At 42.9% G+C, this 15,070-nt stretch overlaps 13 non-coding genes across 13 annotated transcripts; all 13 read left to right on the plus strand.

Annotated features, from left to right (window-relative positions):
- Positions 1-1,114: 1,114 nt before the first annotated feature.
- TRNAD-GUC (transfer RNA aspartic acid (anticodon GUC)) lies at positions 1,115-1,186 on the plus strand. Its single transcript has one exon. It is a non-coding gene; the product is annotated as a tRNA-Asp (tRNA).
- Positions 1,187-2,127: 941 nt separating this feature from the next.
- TRNAD-GUC (transfer RNA aspartic acid (anticodon GUC)) lies at positions 2,128-2,199 on the plus strand. Its single transcript has one exon. It is a non-coding gene; the product is annotated as a tRNA-Asp (tRNA).
- Positions 2,200-3,140: 941 nt separating this feature from the next.
- Positions 3,141-3,212, plus strand: TRNAD-GUC (transfer RNA aspartic acid (anticodon GUC)). Its single transcript has one exon. It is a non-coding gene; the product is annotated as a tRNA-Asp (tRNA).
- A 1,954-nt stretch (positions 3,213-5,166) lies between these two features.
- Positions 5,167-5,238, plus strand: TRNAD-GUC (transfer RNA aspartic acid (anticodon GUC)). The gene has a single exon. It is a non-coding gene; the product is annotated as a tRNA-Asp (tRNA).
- A 941-nt stretch (positions 5,239-6,179) lies between these two features.
- Positions 6,180-6,251, plus strand: TRNAD-GUC (transfer RNA aspartic acid (anticodon GUC)). The gene has a single exon. It is a non-coding gene; the product is annotated as a tRNA-Asp (tRNA).
- A 941-nt stretch (positions 6,252-7,192) lies between these two features.
- Positions 7,193-7,264, plus strand: TRNAD-GUC (transfer RNA aspartic acid (anticodon GUC)). The gene has a single exon. It is a non-coding gene; the product is annotated as a tRNA-Asp (tRNA).
- Positions 7,265-8,205: 941 nt separating this feature from the next.
- Positions 8,206-8,277, plus strand: TRNAD-GUC (transfer RNA aspartic acid (anticodon GUC)). The gene has a single exon. It is a non-coding gene; the product is annotated as a tRNA-Asp (tRNA).
- A 941-nt stretch (positions 8,278-9,218) lies between these two features.
- TRNAD-GUC (transfer RNA aspartic acid (anticodon GUC)) lies at positions 9,219-9,290 on the plus strand. Its single transcript has one exon. It is a non-coding gene; the product is annotated as a tRNA-Asp (tRNA).
- A 941-nt stretch (positions 9,291-10,231) lies between these two features.
- On the plus strand, positions 10,232-10,303 carry TRNAD-GUC (transfer RNA aspartic acid (anticodon GUC)). Its single transcript has one exon. It is a non-coding gene; the product is annotated as a tRNA-Asp (tRNA).
- Positions 10,304-11,244: 941 nt separating this feature from the next.
- On the plus strand, positions 11,245-11,316 carry TRNAD-GUC (transfer RNA aspartic acid (anticodon GUC)). The gene has a single exon. It is a non-coding gene; the product is annotated as a tRNA-Asp (tRNA).
- Positions 11,317-12,257: 941 nt separating this feature from the next.
- TRNAD-GUC (transfer RNA aspartic acid (anticodon GUC)) lies at positions 12,258-12,329 on the plus strand. The gene has a single exon. It is a non-coding gene; the product is annotated as a tRNA-Asp (tRNA).
- Positions 12,330-13,270: 941 nt separating this feature from the next.
- Positions 13,271-13,342, plus strand: TRNAD-GUC (transfer RNA aspartic acid (anticodon GUC)). Its single transcript has one exon. It is a non-coding gene; the product is annotated as a tRNA-Asp (tRNA).
- A 941-nt stretch (positions 13,343-14,283) lies between these two features.
- Positions 14,284-14,355, plus strand: TRNAD-GUC (transfer RNA aspartic acid (anticodon GUC)). The gene has a single exon. It is a non-coding gene; the product is annotated as a tRNA-Asp (tRNA).
- Positions 14,356-15,070: the final 715 nt, after the last annotated feature.

Genomic DNA, 15,070 nt, shown 5'->3' on the forward strand with positions numbered 1-15,070 from the left:
GAATCTTCGACTGATAAAATCTAGAGCGTTAACGACGGATCACTCTTTCTAAAGACGATTGGTAAAATCTGGAGCGTTAACAAACAATTTATCTTTTATGAGTCGTTGTAGTATAGTGGTGAGTATTCCTGCCTGTCACGCAGGTGACTCGGGTTCGATCCCCGGCAACGGCGCGCGATTTTCATTTTATTTTCCGTAGTTTTGACGGAATTCGAAATTGGACAGCGGTGAACCTAGGTTCGGTCCCCGGCAACGGCGATTTTAATTTTATTTCCGTAGTTTTGACGGAACTCGAAATTGGACAGCGGTGAACCTGTCATGCCGGCAGTTTGGGTTCGATCCCCAACAACGGTAGTTGGACGAAAGTCGGAACTGGATTGCTGTTCCTAGCCCAAAAAATGGTTTATGAAATCTCGTGTGTTAACAAATAATATGTGTTCAGAGGTCGTTGCAGTGGTACAGTGGTGAGTATTTCCGCTTGTCGCTCGAGTTATTATGTTCCAGAGGTCGTTGCAGTACAAGGGTGAGCATTCCTGCTTGTCGCTCGAGTGACCCGACTTTGATCCCCGACAATAACAAGTTTAATCTTGTTTTGACAATTTTAATCGGATTCAAAATTGGACTACTCTCTGTAACGGCGATGGATGAAATCTGGTGTGTTAACAAATATTATAATTTTTCGAAAGTCGTCGTTGTAGAGTGGTGAGTACTCCCGCGAGTTTGATCCCCCGCAGCGACGATTTTAATTTTCTTCTGGTTTGTTTTAATTGAATTCGAAATTCGGCAGTGGTGAACCGGATGATTTGGGTTTGTTCCCCAACAACGAAATTCGGAATTGGATTCCTTTTTCTCTCGTGTGTGTTAGCGAATAATATATTTTACAGAGGTCGATGCAATACAGTAGTGAGTATTCCGGCTTGTCACTCGAGACACCTGAGTTTGAACCCCGACAATAATAAGTTTAATTTTCTTTTGACAATTTTCACCGGATTTGAAACTGGATTGCTTGTTCCGAATCTTCGACTGATAAAATCTAGAGCGTTAACGACGGATCACTCTTTCTAAAGACGATTGGTAAAATCTGGAGCGTTAACAAACAATTTATCTTTTATGAGTCGTTGTAGTATAGTGGTGAGTATTCCTGCCTGTCACGCAGGTGACCCGGGTTCGATCCCCGGCAACGGCGCGCGATTTTCATTTTATTTTCCGTAGTTTTGACGGAATTCGAAATTGGACAGCGGTGAACCTGGGTTCGGTCCCCGGCAACGGCGATTTTAATTTTATTTCCGTAGTTTTGACGGAACTCGAAATTGGACAGCGGTGAACCTGTCATGCCGGCAGTTTGGGTTCGATCCCCAACAACGGTAGTTGGACGAAAGTCGGAACTGGATTGCTGTTCCTAGCCCAAAAAATGGTTTATGAAATCTCGTGTGTTAACAAATAATATGTGTTCAGAGGTCGTTGCAGTGGTACAGTGGTGAGTATTTCCGCTTGTCGCTCGAGTTATTATGTTCCAGAGGTCGTTGCAGTACAAGGGTGAGCATTCCTGCTTGTCGCTCGAGTGACCCGACTTTGATCCCCGACAATAACAAGTTTAATCTTGTTTTGACAATTTTAATCGGATTCAAAATTGGACTACTCTCTGTAACGGCGATGGATGAAATCTGGTGTGTTAACAAATATTATAATTTTTCGAAAGTCGTCGTTGTAGAGTGGTGAGTACTCCCGCGAGTTTGATCCCCCGCAGCGACGATTTTAATTTTCTTCTGGTTTGTTTTAATTGAATTCGAAATTCGGCAGTGGTGAACCGGATGATTTGGGTTTGTTCCCCAACAACGAAATTCGGAATTGGATTCCTTTTTCTCTCGTGTGTGTTAGCGAATAATATATTTTACAGAGGTCGATGCAATACAGTAGTGAGTATTCCGGCTTGTCACTCGAGACACCTGAGTTTGAACCCCGACAATAATAAGTTTAATTTTCTTTTGACAATTTTCACCGGATTTGAAACTGGATTGCTTGTTCCGAATCTTCGACTGATAAAATCTAGAGCGTTAACGACGGATCACTCTTTCTAAAGACGATTGGTAAAATCTGGAGCGTTAACAAACAATTTATCTTTTATGAGTCGTTGTAGTATAGTGGTGAGTATTCCTGCCTGTCACGCAGGTGACCCGGGTTCGATCCCCGGCAACGGCGCGCGATTTTCATTTTATTTTCCGTAGTTTTGACGGAATTCGAAATTGGACAGCGGTGAACCTGGGTTCGGTCCCCGGCAACGGCGATTTTAATTTTATTTCCGTAGTTTTGACGGAACTCGAAATTGGACAGCGGTGAACCTGTCATGCCGGCAGTTTGGGTTCGATCCCCAACAACGGTAGTTGGACGAAAGTCGGAACTGGATTGCTGTTCCTAGCCCAAAAAATGGTTTATGAAATCTCGTGTGTTAACAAATAATATGTGTTCAGAGGTCGTTGCAGTGGTACAGTGGTGAGTATTTCCGCTTGTCGCTCGAGTTATTATGTTCCAGAGGTCGTTGCAGTACAAGGGTGAGCATTCCTGCTTGTCGCTCGAGTGACCCGACTTTGATCCCCGACAATAACAAGTTTAATCTTGTTTTGACAATTTTAATCGGATTCAAAATTGGACTACTCTCTGTAACGGCGATGGATGAAATCTGGTGTGTTAACAAATATTATAATTTTTCGAAAGTCGTCGTTGTAGAGTGGTGAGTACTCCCGCGAGTTTGATCCCCCGCAGCGACGATTTTAATTTTCTTCTGGTTTGTTTTAATTGAATTCGAAATTCGGCAGTGGTGAACCGGATGATTTGGGTTTGTTCCCCAACAACGAAATTCGGAATTGGATTCCTTTTTCTCTCGTGTGTGTTAGCGAATAATATATTTTACAGAGGTCGATGCAATACAGTAGTGAGTATTCCGGCTTGTCACTCGAGACACCTGAGTTTGAACCCCGACAATAATAAGTTTAATTTTCTTTTGACAATTTTCACCGGATTTGAAACTGGATTGCTTGTTCCGAATCTTCGACTGATAAAATCTAGAGCGTTAACGACGGATCACTCTTTCTAAAGACGATTGGTAAAATCTGGAGCGTTAACAAACAATTTATCTTTTATGAGTCGTTGTAGTATAGTGGTGAGTATTCCTGCCTGTCACGCAGGTGACCCGGGTTCGATCCCCGGCAACGGCGCGCGATTTTCATTTTATTTTCCGTAGTTTTGACGGAATTCGAAATTGGACAGCGGTGAACCTGGGTTCGGTCCCCGGCAACGGCGATTTTAATTTTATTTCCGTAGTTTTGACGGAACTCGAAATTGGACAGCGGTGAACCTGTCATGCCGGCAGTTTGGGTTCGATCCCCAACAACGGTAGTTGGACGAAAGTCGGAACTGGATTGCTGTTCCTAGCCCAAAAAATGGTTTATGAAATCTCGTGTGTTAACAAATAATATGTGTTCAGAGGTCGTTGCAGTGGTACAGTGGTGAGTATTTCCGCTTGTCGCTCGAGTTATTATGTTCCAGAGGTCGTTGCAGTACAAGGGTGAGCATTCCTGCTTGTCGCTCGAGTGACCCGACTTTGATCCCCGACAATAACAAGTTTAATCTTGTTTTGACAATTTTAATCGGATTCAAAATTGGACTACTCTCTGTAACGGCGATGGATGAAATCTGGTGTGTTAACAAATATTATAATTTTTCGAAAGTCGTCGTTGTAGAGTGGTGAGTACTCCCGCGAGTTTGATCCCCCGCAGCGACGATTTTAATTTTCTTTTGGTTTGTTTTAATTGAATTCGAAATTCGGCAGTGGTGAACCGGATGATTTGGGTTTGTTCCCCAACAACGAAATTCGGAATTGGATTCCTTTTTCTCTCGTGTGTGTTAGCGAATAATATATTTTACAGAGGTCGATGCAATACAGTAGTGAGTATTCCGGCTTGTCACTCGAGACACCTGAGTTTGAACCCCGACAATAATAAGTTTAATTTTCTTTTGACAATTTTCACCGGATTTGAAACTGGATTGCTTGTTCCGAATCTTCGACTGATAAAATCTAGAGCGTTAACGACGGATCACTCTTTCTAAAGACGATTGGTAAAATCTGGAGCGTTAACAAACAATTTATCTTTTATGAGTCGTTGTAGTATAGTGGTGAGTATTCCTGCCTGTCACGCAGGTGACTCGGGTTCGATCCCCGGCAACGGCGCGCGATTTTCATTTTATTTTCCGTAGTTTTGACGGAATTCGAAATTGGACAGCGGTGAACCTAGGTTCGGTCCCCGGCAACGGCGATTTTAATTTTATTTCCATAGTTTTGACGGAACTCGAAATTGGACAGCGGTGAACCTGTCATGCCGGCAGTTTGGGTTCGATCCCCAACAACGGTAGTTGGACGAAAGTCGGAACTGGATTGCTGTTCCTAGCCCAAAAAATGGTTTATGAAATCTCGTGTGTTAACAAATAATATGTGTTCAGAGGTCGTTGCAGTGGTACAGTGGTGAGTATTTCCGCTTGTCGCTCGAGTTATTATGTTCCAGAGGTCGTTGCAGTACAAGGGTGAGCATTCCTGCTTGTCGCTCGAGTGACCCGACTTTGATCCCCGACAATAACAAGTTTAATCTTGTTTTGACAATTTTAATCGGATTCAAAATTGGACTACTCTCTGTAACGGCGATGGATGAAATCTGGTGTGTTAACAAATATTATAATTTTTCGAAAGTCGTCGTTGTAGAGTGGTGAGTACTCCCGCGAGTTTGATCCCCCGCAGCGACGATTTTAATTTTCTTCTGGTTTGTTTTAATTGAATTCGAAATTCGGCAGTGGTGAACCGGATGATTTGGGTTTGTTCCCCAACAACGAAATTCGGAATTGGATTCCTTTTTCTCTCGTGTGTGTTAGCGAATAATATATTTTACAGAGGTCGATGCAATACAGTAGTGAGTATTCCGGCTTGTCACTCGAGACACCTGAGTTTGAACCCCGACAATAATAAGTTTAATTTTCTTTTGACAATTTTCACCGGATTTGAAACTGGATTGCTTGTTCCGAATCTTCGACTGATAAAATCTAGAGCGTTAACGACGGATCACTCTTTCTAAAGACGATTGGTAAAATCTGGAGCGTTAACAAACAATTTATCTTTTATGAGTCGTTGTAGTATAGTGGTGAGTATTCCTGCCTGTCACGCAGGTGACCCGGGTTCGATCCCCGGCAACGGCGCGCGATTTTCATTTTATTTTCCGTAGTTTTGACGGAATTCGAAATTGGACAGCGGTGAACCTGGGTTCGGTCCCCGGCAACGGCGATTTTAATTTTATTTCCGTAGTTTTGACGGAACTCGAAATTGGACAGCGGTGAACCTGTCATGCCGGCAGTTTGGGTTCGATCCCCAACAACGGTAGTTGGACGAAAGTCGGAACTGGATTGCTGTTCCTAGCCCAAAAAATGGTTTATGAAATCTCGTGTGTTAACAAATAATATGTGTTCAGAGGTCGTTGCAGTGGTACAGTGGTGAGTATTTCCGCTTGTCGCTCGAGTTATTATGTTCCAGAGGTCGTTGCAGTACAAGGGTGAGCATTCCTGCTTGTCGCTCGAGTGACCCGACTTTGATCCCCGACAATAACAAGTTTAATCTTGTTTTGACAATTTTAATCGGATTCAAAATTGGACTACTCTCTGTAACGGCGATGGATGAAATCTGGTGTGTTAACAAATATTATAATTTTTCGAAAGTCGTCGTTGTAGAGTGGTGAGTACTCCCGCGAGTTTGATCCCCCGCAGCGACGATTTTAATTTTCTTCTGGTTTGTTTTAATTGAATTCGAAATTCGGCAGTGGTGAACCGGATGATTTGGGTTTGTTCCCCAACAACGAAATTCGGAATTGGATTCCTTTTTCTCTCGTGTGTGTTAGCGAATAATATATTTTACAGAGGTCGATGCAATACAGTAGTGAGTATTCCGGCTTGTCACTCGAGACACCTGAGTTTGAACCCCGACAATAATAAGTTTAATTTTCTTTTGACAATTTTCACCGGATTTGAAACTGGATTGCTTGTTCCGAATCTTCGACTGATAAAATCTAGAGCGTTAACGACGGATCACTCTTTCTAAAGACGATTGGTAAAATCTGGAGCGTTAACAAACAATTTATCTTTTATGAGTCGTTGTAGTATAGTGGTGAGTATTCCTGCCTGTCACGCAGGTGACCCGGGTTCGATCCCCGGCAACGGCGCGCGATTTTCATTTTATTTTCCGTAGTTTTGACGGAATTCGAAATTGGACAGCGGTGAACCTGGGTTCGGTCCCCGGCAACGGCGATTTTAATTTTATTTCCGTAGTTTTGACGGAACTCGAAATTGGACAGCGGTGAACCTGTCATGCCGGCAGTTTGGGTTCGATCCCCAACAACGGTAGTTGGACGAAAGTCGGAACTGGATTGCTGTTCCTAGCCCAAAAAATGGTTTATGAAATCTCGTGTGTTAACAAATAATATGTGTTCAGAGGTCGTTGCAGTGGTACAGTGGTGAGTATTTCCGCTTGTCGCTCGAGTTATTATGTTCCAGAGGTCGTTGCAGTACAAGGGTGAGCATTCCTGCTTGTCGCTCGAGTGACCCGACTTTGATCCCCGACAATAACAAGTTTAATCTTGTTTTGACAATTTTAATCGGATTCAAAATTGGACTACTCTCTGTAACGGCGATGGATGAAATCTGGTGTGTTAACAAATATTATAATTTTTCGAAAGTCGTCGTTGTAGAGTGGTGAGTACTCCCGCGAGTTTGATCCCCCGCAGCGACGATTTTAATTTTCTTTTGGTTTGTTTTAATTGAATTCGAAATTCGGCAGTGGTGAACCGGATGATTTGGGTTTGTTCCCCAACAACGAAATTCGGAATTGGATTCCTTTTTCTCTCGTGTGTGTTAGCGAATAATATATTTTACAGAGGTCGATGCAATACAGTAGTGAGTATTCCGGCTTGTCACTCGAGACACCTGAGTTTGAACCCCGACAATAATAAGTTTAATTTTCTTTTGACAATTTTCACCGGATTTGAAACTGGATTGCTTGTTCCGAATCTTCGACTGATAAAATCTAGAGCGTTAACGACGGATCACTCTTTCTAAAGACGATTGGTAAAATCTGGAGCGTTAACAAACAATTTATCTTTTATGAGTCGTTGTAGTATAGTGGTGAGTATTCCTGCCTGTCACGCAGGTGACCCGGGTTCGATCCCCGGCAACGGCGCGCGATTTTCATTTTATTTTCCGTAGTTTTGACGGAATTCGAAATTGGACAGCGGTGAACCTGGGTTCGGTCCCCGGCAACGGCGATTTTAATTTTATTTCCGTAGTTTTGACGGAACTCGAAATTGGACAGCGGTGAACCTGTCATGCCGGCAGTTTGGGTTCGATCCCCAACAACGGTAGTTGGACGAAAGTCGGAACTGGATTGCTGTTCCTAGCCCAAAAAATGGTTTATGAAATCTCGTGTGTTAACAAATAATATGTGTTCAGAGGTCGTTGCAGTGGTACAGTGGTGAGTATTTCCGCTTGTCGCTCGAGTTATTATGTTCCAGAGGTCGTTGCAGTACAAGGGTGAGCATTCCTGCTTGTCGCTCGAGTGACCCGACTTTGATCCCCGACAATAACAAGTTTAATCTTGTTTTGACAATTTTAATCGGATTCAAAATTGGACTACTCTCTGTAACGGCGATGGATGAAATCTGGTGTGTTAACAAATATTATAATTTTTCGAAAGTCGTCGTTGTAGAGTGGTGAGTACTCCCGCGAGTTTGATCCCCCGCAGCGACGATTTTAATTTTCTTTTGGTTTGTTTTAATTGAATTCGAAATTCGGCAGTGGTGAACCGGATGATTTGGGTTTGTTCCCCAACAACGAAATTCGGAATTGGATTCCTTTTTCTCTCGTGTGTGTTAGCGAATAATATATTTTACAGAGGTCGATGCAATACAGTAGTGAGTATTCCGGCTTGTCACTCGAGACACCTGAGTTTGAACCCCGACAATAATAAGTTTAATTTTCTTTTGACAATTTTCACCGGATTTGAAACTGGATTGCTTGTTCCGAATCTTCGACTGATAAAATCTAGAGCGTTAACGACGGATCACTCTTTCTAAAGACGATTGGTAAAATCTGGAGCGTTAACAAACAATTTATCTTTTATGAGTCGTTGTAGTATAGTGGTGAGTATTCCTGCCTGTCACGCAGGTGACCCGGGTTCGATCCCCGGCAACGGCGCGCGATTTTCATTTTATTTTCCGTAGTTTTGACGGAATTCGAAATTGGACAGCGGTGAACCTGGGTTCGGTCCCCGGCAACGGCGATTTTAATTTTATTTCCGAAGTTTTGACGGAACTCGAAATTGGACAGCGGTGAACCTGTCATGCCGGCAGTTTGGGTTCGATCCCCAACAACGGTAGTTGGACGAAAGTCGGAACTGGATTGCTGTTCCTAGCCCAAAAAATGGTTTATGAAATCTCGTGTGTTAACAAATAATATGTGTTCAGAGGTCGTTGCAGTGGTACAGTGGTGAGTATTTCCGCTTGTCGCTCGAGTTATTATGTTCCAGAGGTCGTTGCAGTACAAGGGTGAGCATTCCTGCTTGTCGCTCGAGTGACCCGACTTTGATCCCCGACAATAACAAGTTTAATCTTGTTTTGACAATTTTAATCGGATTCAAAATTGGACTACTCTCTGTAACGGCGATGGATGAAATCTGGTGTGTTAACAAATATTATAATTTTTCGAAAGTCGTCGTTGTAGAGTGGTGAGTACTCCCGCGAGTTTGATCCCCCGCAGCGACGATTTTAATTTTCTTTTGGTTTGTTTTAATTGAATTCGAAATTCGGCAGTGGTGAACCGGATGATTTGGGTTTGTTCCCCAACAACGAAATTCGGAATTGGATTCCTTTTTCTCTCGTGTGTGTTAGCGAATAATATATTTTACAGAGGTCGATGCAATACAGTAGTGAGTATTCCGGCTTGTCACTCGAGACACCTGAGTTTGAACCCCGACAATAATAAGTTTAATTTTCTTTTGACAATTTTCACCGGATTTGAAACTGGATTGCTTGTTCCGAATCTTCGACTGATAAAATCTAGAGCGTTAACGACGGATCACTCTTTCTAAAGACGATTGGTAAAATCTGGAGCGTTAACAAACAATTTATCTTTTATGAGTCGTTGTAGTATAGTGGTGAGTATTCCTGCCTGTCACGCAGGTGACCCGGGTTCGATCCCCGGCAACGGCGCGCGATTTTCATTTTATTTTCCGTAGTTTTGACGGAATTCGAAATTGGACAGCGGTGAACCTGGGTTCGGTCCCCGGCAACGGCGATTTTAATTTTATTTCCGTAGTTTTGACGGAACTCGAAATTGGACAGCGGTGAACCTGTCATGCCGGCAGTTTGGGTTCGATCCCCAACAACGGTAGTTGGACGAAAGTCGGAACTGGATTGCTGTTCCTAGCCCAAAAAATGGTTTATGAAATCTCGTGTGTTAACAAATAATATGTGTTCAGAGGTCGTTGCAGTGGTACAGTGGTGAGTATTTCCGCTTGTCGCTCGAGTTATTATGTTCCAGAGGTCGTTGCAGTACAAGGGTGAGCATTCCTGCTTGTCGCTCGAGTGACCCGACTTTGATCCCCGACAATAACAAGTTTAATCTTGTTTTGACAATTTTAATCGGATTCAAAATTGGACTACTCTCTGTAACGGCGATGGATGAAATCTGGTGTGTTAACAAATATTATAATTTTTCGAAAGTCGTCGTTGTAGAGTGGTGAGTACTCCCGCGAGTTTGATCCCCCGCAGCGACGATTTTAATTTTCTTTTGGTTTGTTTTAATTGAATTCGAAATTCGGCAGTGGTGAACCGGATGATTTGGGTTTGTTCCCCAACAACGAAATTCGGAATTGGATTCCTTTTTCTCTCGTGTGTGTTAGCGAATAATATATTTTACAGAGGTCGATGCAATACAGTAGTGAGTATTCCGGCTTGTCACTCGAGACACCTGAGTTTGAACCCCGACAATAATAAGTTTAATTTTCTTTTGACAATTTTCACCGGATTTGAAACTGGATTGCTTGTTCCGAATCTTCGACTGATAAAATCTAGAGCGTTAACGACGGATCACTCTTTCTAAAGACGATTGGTAAAATCTGGAGCGTTAACAAACAATTTATCTTTTATGAGTCGTTGTAGTATAGTGGTGAGTATTCCTGCCTGTCACGCAGGTGACCCGGGTTCGATCCCCGGCAACGGCGCGCGATTTTCATTTTATTTTCCGTAGTTTTGACGGAATTCGAAATTGGACAGCGGTGAACCTGGGTTCGGTCCCCGGCAACGGCGATTTTAATTTTATTTCCGTAGTTTTGACGGAACTCGAAATTGGACAGCGGTGAACCTGTCATGCCGGCAGTTTGGGTTCGATCCCCAACAACGGTAGTTGGACGAAAGTCGGAACTGGATTGCTGTTCCTAGCCCAAAAAATGGTTTATGAAATCTCGTGTGTTAACAAATAATATGTGTTCAGAGGTCGTTGCAGTGGTACAGTGGTGAGTATTTCCGCTTGTCGCTCGAGTTATTATGTTCCAGAGGTCGTTGCAGTACAAGGGTGAGCATTCCTGCTTGTCGCTCGAGTGACCCGACTTTGATCCCCGACAATAACAAGTTTAATCTTGTTTTGACAATTTTAATCGGATTCAAAATTGGACTACTCTCTGTAACGGCGATGGATGAAATCTGGTGTGTTAACAAATATTATAATTTTTCGAAAGTCGTCGTTGTAGAGTGGTGAGTACTCCCGCGAGTTTGATCCCCCGCAGCGACGATTTTAATTTTCTTTTGGTTTGTTTTAATTGAATTCGAAATTCGGCAGTGGTGAACCGGATGATTTGGGTTTGTTCCCCAACAACGAAATTCGGAATTGGATTCCTTTTTCTCTCGTGTGTGTTAGCGAATAATATATTTTACAGAGGTCGATGCAATACAGTAGTGAGTATTCCGGCTTGTCACTCGAGACACCTGAGTTTGAACCCCGACAATAATAAGTTTAATTTTCTTTTGACAATTTTCACCGGATTTGAAACTGGATTGCTTGTTCCGAATCTTCGACTGATAAAATCTAGAGCGTTAACGACGGATCACTCTTTCTAAAGACGATTGGTAAAATCTGGAGCGTTAACAAACAATTTATCTTTTATGAGTCGTTGTAGTATAGTGGTGAGTATTCCTGCCTGTCACGCAGGTGACCCGGGTTCGATCCCCGGCAACGGCGCGCGATTTTCATTTTATTTTCCGTAGTTTTGACGGAATTCGAAATTGGACAGCGGTGAACCTGGGTTCGGTCCCCGGCAACGGCGATTTTAATTTTATTTCCGTAGTTTTGACGGAACTCGAAATTGGACAGCGGTGAACCTGTCATGCCGGCAGTTTGGGTTCGATCCCCAACAACGGTAGTTGGACGAAAGTCGGAACTGGATTGCTGTTCCTAGCCCAAAAAATGGTTTATGAAATCTCGTGTGTTAACAAATAATATGTGTTCAGAGGTCGTTGCAGTGGTACAGTGGTGAGTATTTCCGCTTGTCGCTCGAGTTATTATGTTCCAGAGGTCGTTGCAGTACAAGGGTGAGCATTCCTGCTTGTCGCTCGAGTGACCCGACTTTGATCCCCGACAATAACAAGTTTAATCTTGTTTTGACAATTTTAATCGGATTCAAAATTGGACTACTCTCTGTAACGGCGATGGATGAAATCTGGTGTGTTAACAAATATTATAATTTTTCGAAAGTCGTCGTTGTAGAGTGGTGAGTACTCCCGCGAGTTTGATCCCCCGCAGCGACGATTTTAATTTTCTTTTGGTTTGTTTTAATTGAATTCGAAATTCGGCAGTGGTGAACCGGATGATTTGGGTTTGTTCCCCAACAACGAAATTCGGAATTGGATTCCTTTTTCTCTCGTGTGTGTTAGCGAATAATATATTTTACAGAGGTCGATGCAATACAGTAGTGAGTATTCCGGCTTGTCACTCGAGACACCTGAGTTTGAACCCCGACAATAATAAGTTTAATTTTCTTTTGACAATTTTCACCGGATTTGAAACTGGATTGCTTGTTCCGAATCTTCGACTGATAAAATCTAGAGCGTTAACGACGGATCACTCTTTCTAAAGACGATTGGTAAAATCTGGAGCGTTAACAAACAATTTATCTTTTATGAGTCGTTGTAGTATAGTGGTGAGTATTCCTGCCTGTCACGCAGGTGACCCGGGTTCGATCCCCGGCAACGGCGCACGATTTTCATTTTATTTTCCGTAGTTTTGACGGAATTCGAAATTGGACAGCGGTGAACCTGGGTTCGGTCCCCGGCAACGGCGATTTTAATTTTATTTCCGTAGTTTTGACGGAACTCGAAATTGGACAGCGGTGAACCTGTCATGCCGGCAGTTTGGGTTCGATCCCCAACAACGGTAGTTGGACGAAAGTCGGAACTGGATTGCTGTTCCTAGCCCAAAAAATGGTTTATGAAATCTCGTGTGTTAACAAATAATATGTGTTCAGAGGTCGTTGCAGTGGTACAGTGGTGAGTATTTCCGCTTGTCGCTCGAGTTATTATGTTCCAGAGGTCGTTGCAGTACAAGGGTGAGCATTCCTGCTTGTCGCTCGAGTGACCCGACTTTGATCCCCGACAATAACAAGTTTAATCTTGTTTTGACAATTTTAATCGGATTCAAAATTGGACTACTCTCTGTAACGGCGATGGATGAAATCTGGTGTGTTAACAAATATTATAATTTTTCGAAAGTCGTCGTTGTAGAGTGGTGAGTACTCCCGCGAGTTTGATCCCCCGCAGCGACGATTTTAATTTTCTTTTGGTTTGTTTTAATTGAATTCGAAATTCGGCAGTGGTGAACCGGATGATTTGGGTTTGTTCCCCAACAACGAAATTCGGAATTGGATTCCTTTTTCTCTCGTGTGTGTTAGCGAATAATATATTTTACAGAGGTCGATGCAATACAGTAGTGAGTATTCCGGCTTGTCACTCGAGACACCTGAGTTTGAACCCCGACAATAATAAGTTTAATTTTCTTTTGACAATTTTCACCGGATTTGAAACTGGATTGCTTGTTCCGAATCTTCGACTGATAAAATCTAGAGCGTTAACGACGGATCACTCTTTCTAAAGACGATTGGTAAAATCTGGAGCGTTAACAAACAATTTATCTTTTATGAGTCGTTGTAGTATAGTGGTGAGTATTCCTGCCTGTCACGCAGGTGACCCGGGTTCGATCCCCGGCAACGGCGCGCGATTTTCATTTTATTTTCCGTAGTTTTGACGGAATTCGAAATTGGACAGCGGTGAACCTGGGTTCGGTCCCCGGCAACGGCGATTTTAATTTTATTTCCGTAGTTTTGACGGAACTCGAAATTGGACAGCGGTGAACCTGTCATGCCGGCAGTTTGGGTTCGATCCCCAACAACGGTAGTTGGACGAAAGTCGGAACTGGATTGCTGTTCCTAGCCCAAAAAATGGTTTATGAAATCTCGTGTGTTAACAAATAATATGTGTTCAGAGGTCGTTGCAGTGGTACAGTGGTGAGTATTTCCGCTTGTCGCTCGAGTTATTATGTTCCAGAGGTCGTTGCAGTACAAGGGTGAGCATTCCTGCTTGTCGCTCGAGTGACCCGACTTTGATCCCCGACAATAACAAGTTTAATCTTGTTTTGACAATTTTAATCGGATTCAAAATTGGACTACTCTCTGTAACGGCGATGGATGAAATCTGGTGTGTTAACAAATATTATAATTTTTCGAAAGTCGTCGTTGTAGAGTGGTGAGTACTCCCGCGAGTTTGATCCCCCGCAGCGACGATTTTAATTTTCTTTTGGTTTGTTTTAATTGAATTCGAAATTCGGCAGTGGTGAACCGGATGATTTGGGTTTGTTCCCCAACAACGAAATTCGGAATTGGATTCCTTTTTCTCTCGTGTGTGTTAGCGAATAATATATTTTACAGAGGTCGATGCAATACAGTAGTGAGTATTCCGGCTTGTCACTCGAGACACCTGAGTTTGAACCCCGACAATAATAAGTTTAATTTTCTTTTGACAATTTTCACCGGATTTGAAACTGGATTGCTTGTTCCGAATCTTCGACTGATAAAATCTAGAGCGTTAACGACGGATCACTCTTTCTAAAGACGATTGGTAAAATCTGGAGCGTTAACAAACAATTTATCTTTTATGAGTCGTTGTAGTATAGTGGTGAGTATTCCTGCCTGTCACGCAGGTGACCCGGGTTCGATCCCCGGCAACGGCGCGCGATTTTCATTTTATTTTCCGTAGTTTTGACGGAATTCGAAATTGGACAGCGGTGAACCTGGGTTCGGTCCCCGGCAACGGCGATTTTAATTTTATTTCCGTAGTTTTGACGGAACTCGAAATTGGACAGCGGTGAACCTGTCATGCCGGCAGTTTGGGTTCGATCCCCAACAACGGTAGTTGGACGAAAGTCGGAACTGGATTGCTGTTCCTAGCCCAAAAAATGGTTTATGAAATCTCGTGTGTTAACAAATAATATGTGTTCAGAGGTCGTTGCAGTGGTACAGTGGTGAGTATTTCCGCTTGTCGCTCGAGTTATTATGTTCCAGAGGTCGTTGCAGTACAAGGGTGAGCATTCCTGCTTGTCGCTCGAGTGACCCGACTTTGATCCCCGACAATAACAAGTTTAATCTTGTTTTGACAATTTTAATCGGATTCAAAATTGGACTACTCTCTGTAACGGCGATGGATGAAATCTGGTGTGTTAACAAATATTATAATTTTTCGAAAGTCGTCGTTGTAGAGTGGTGAGTACTCCCGCGAGTTTGATCCCCCGCAGCGACGATTTTAATTTTCTTTTGGTTTGTTTTAATTGAATTCGAAATTCGGCAGTGGTGAACCGGATGATTTGGGTTTGTTCCCCAACAACGAAATTCGGAATTGGATTCCTTTTTCTCTCGTGTGTGTTAGCGAATAATATATTTTACAGAGGT

The sequence above is a fragment of the Cucurbita pepo genome, chromosome 17 (assembly GCF_057944985.1).
Source record: "Cucurbita pepo subsp. pepo isolate OVF chromosome 17, ASM5794498v1, whole genome shotgun sequence".
Classification (NCBI taxonomy): Eukaryota; Viridiplantae; Streptophyta; class Magnoliopsida; order Cucurbitales; family Cucurbitaceae; genus Cucurbita; species Cucurbita pepo.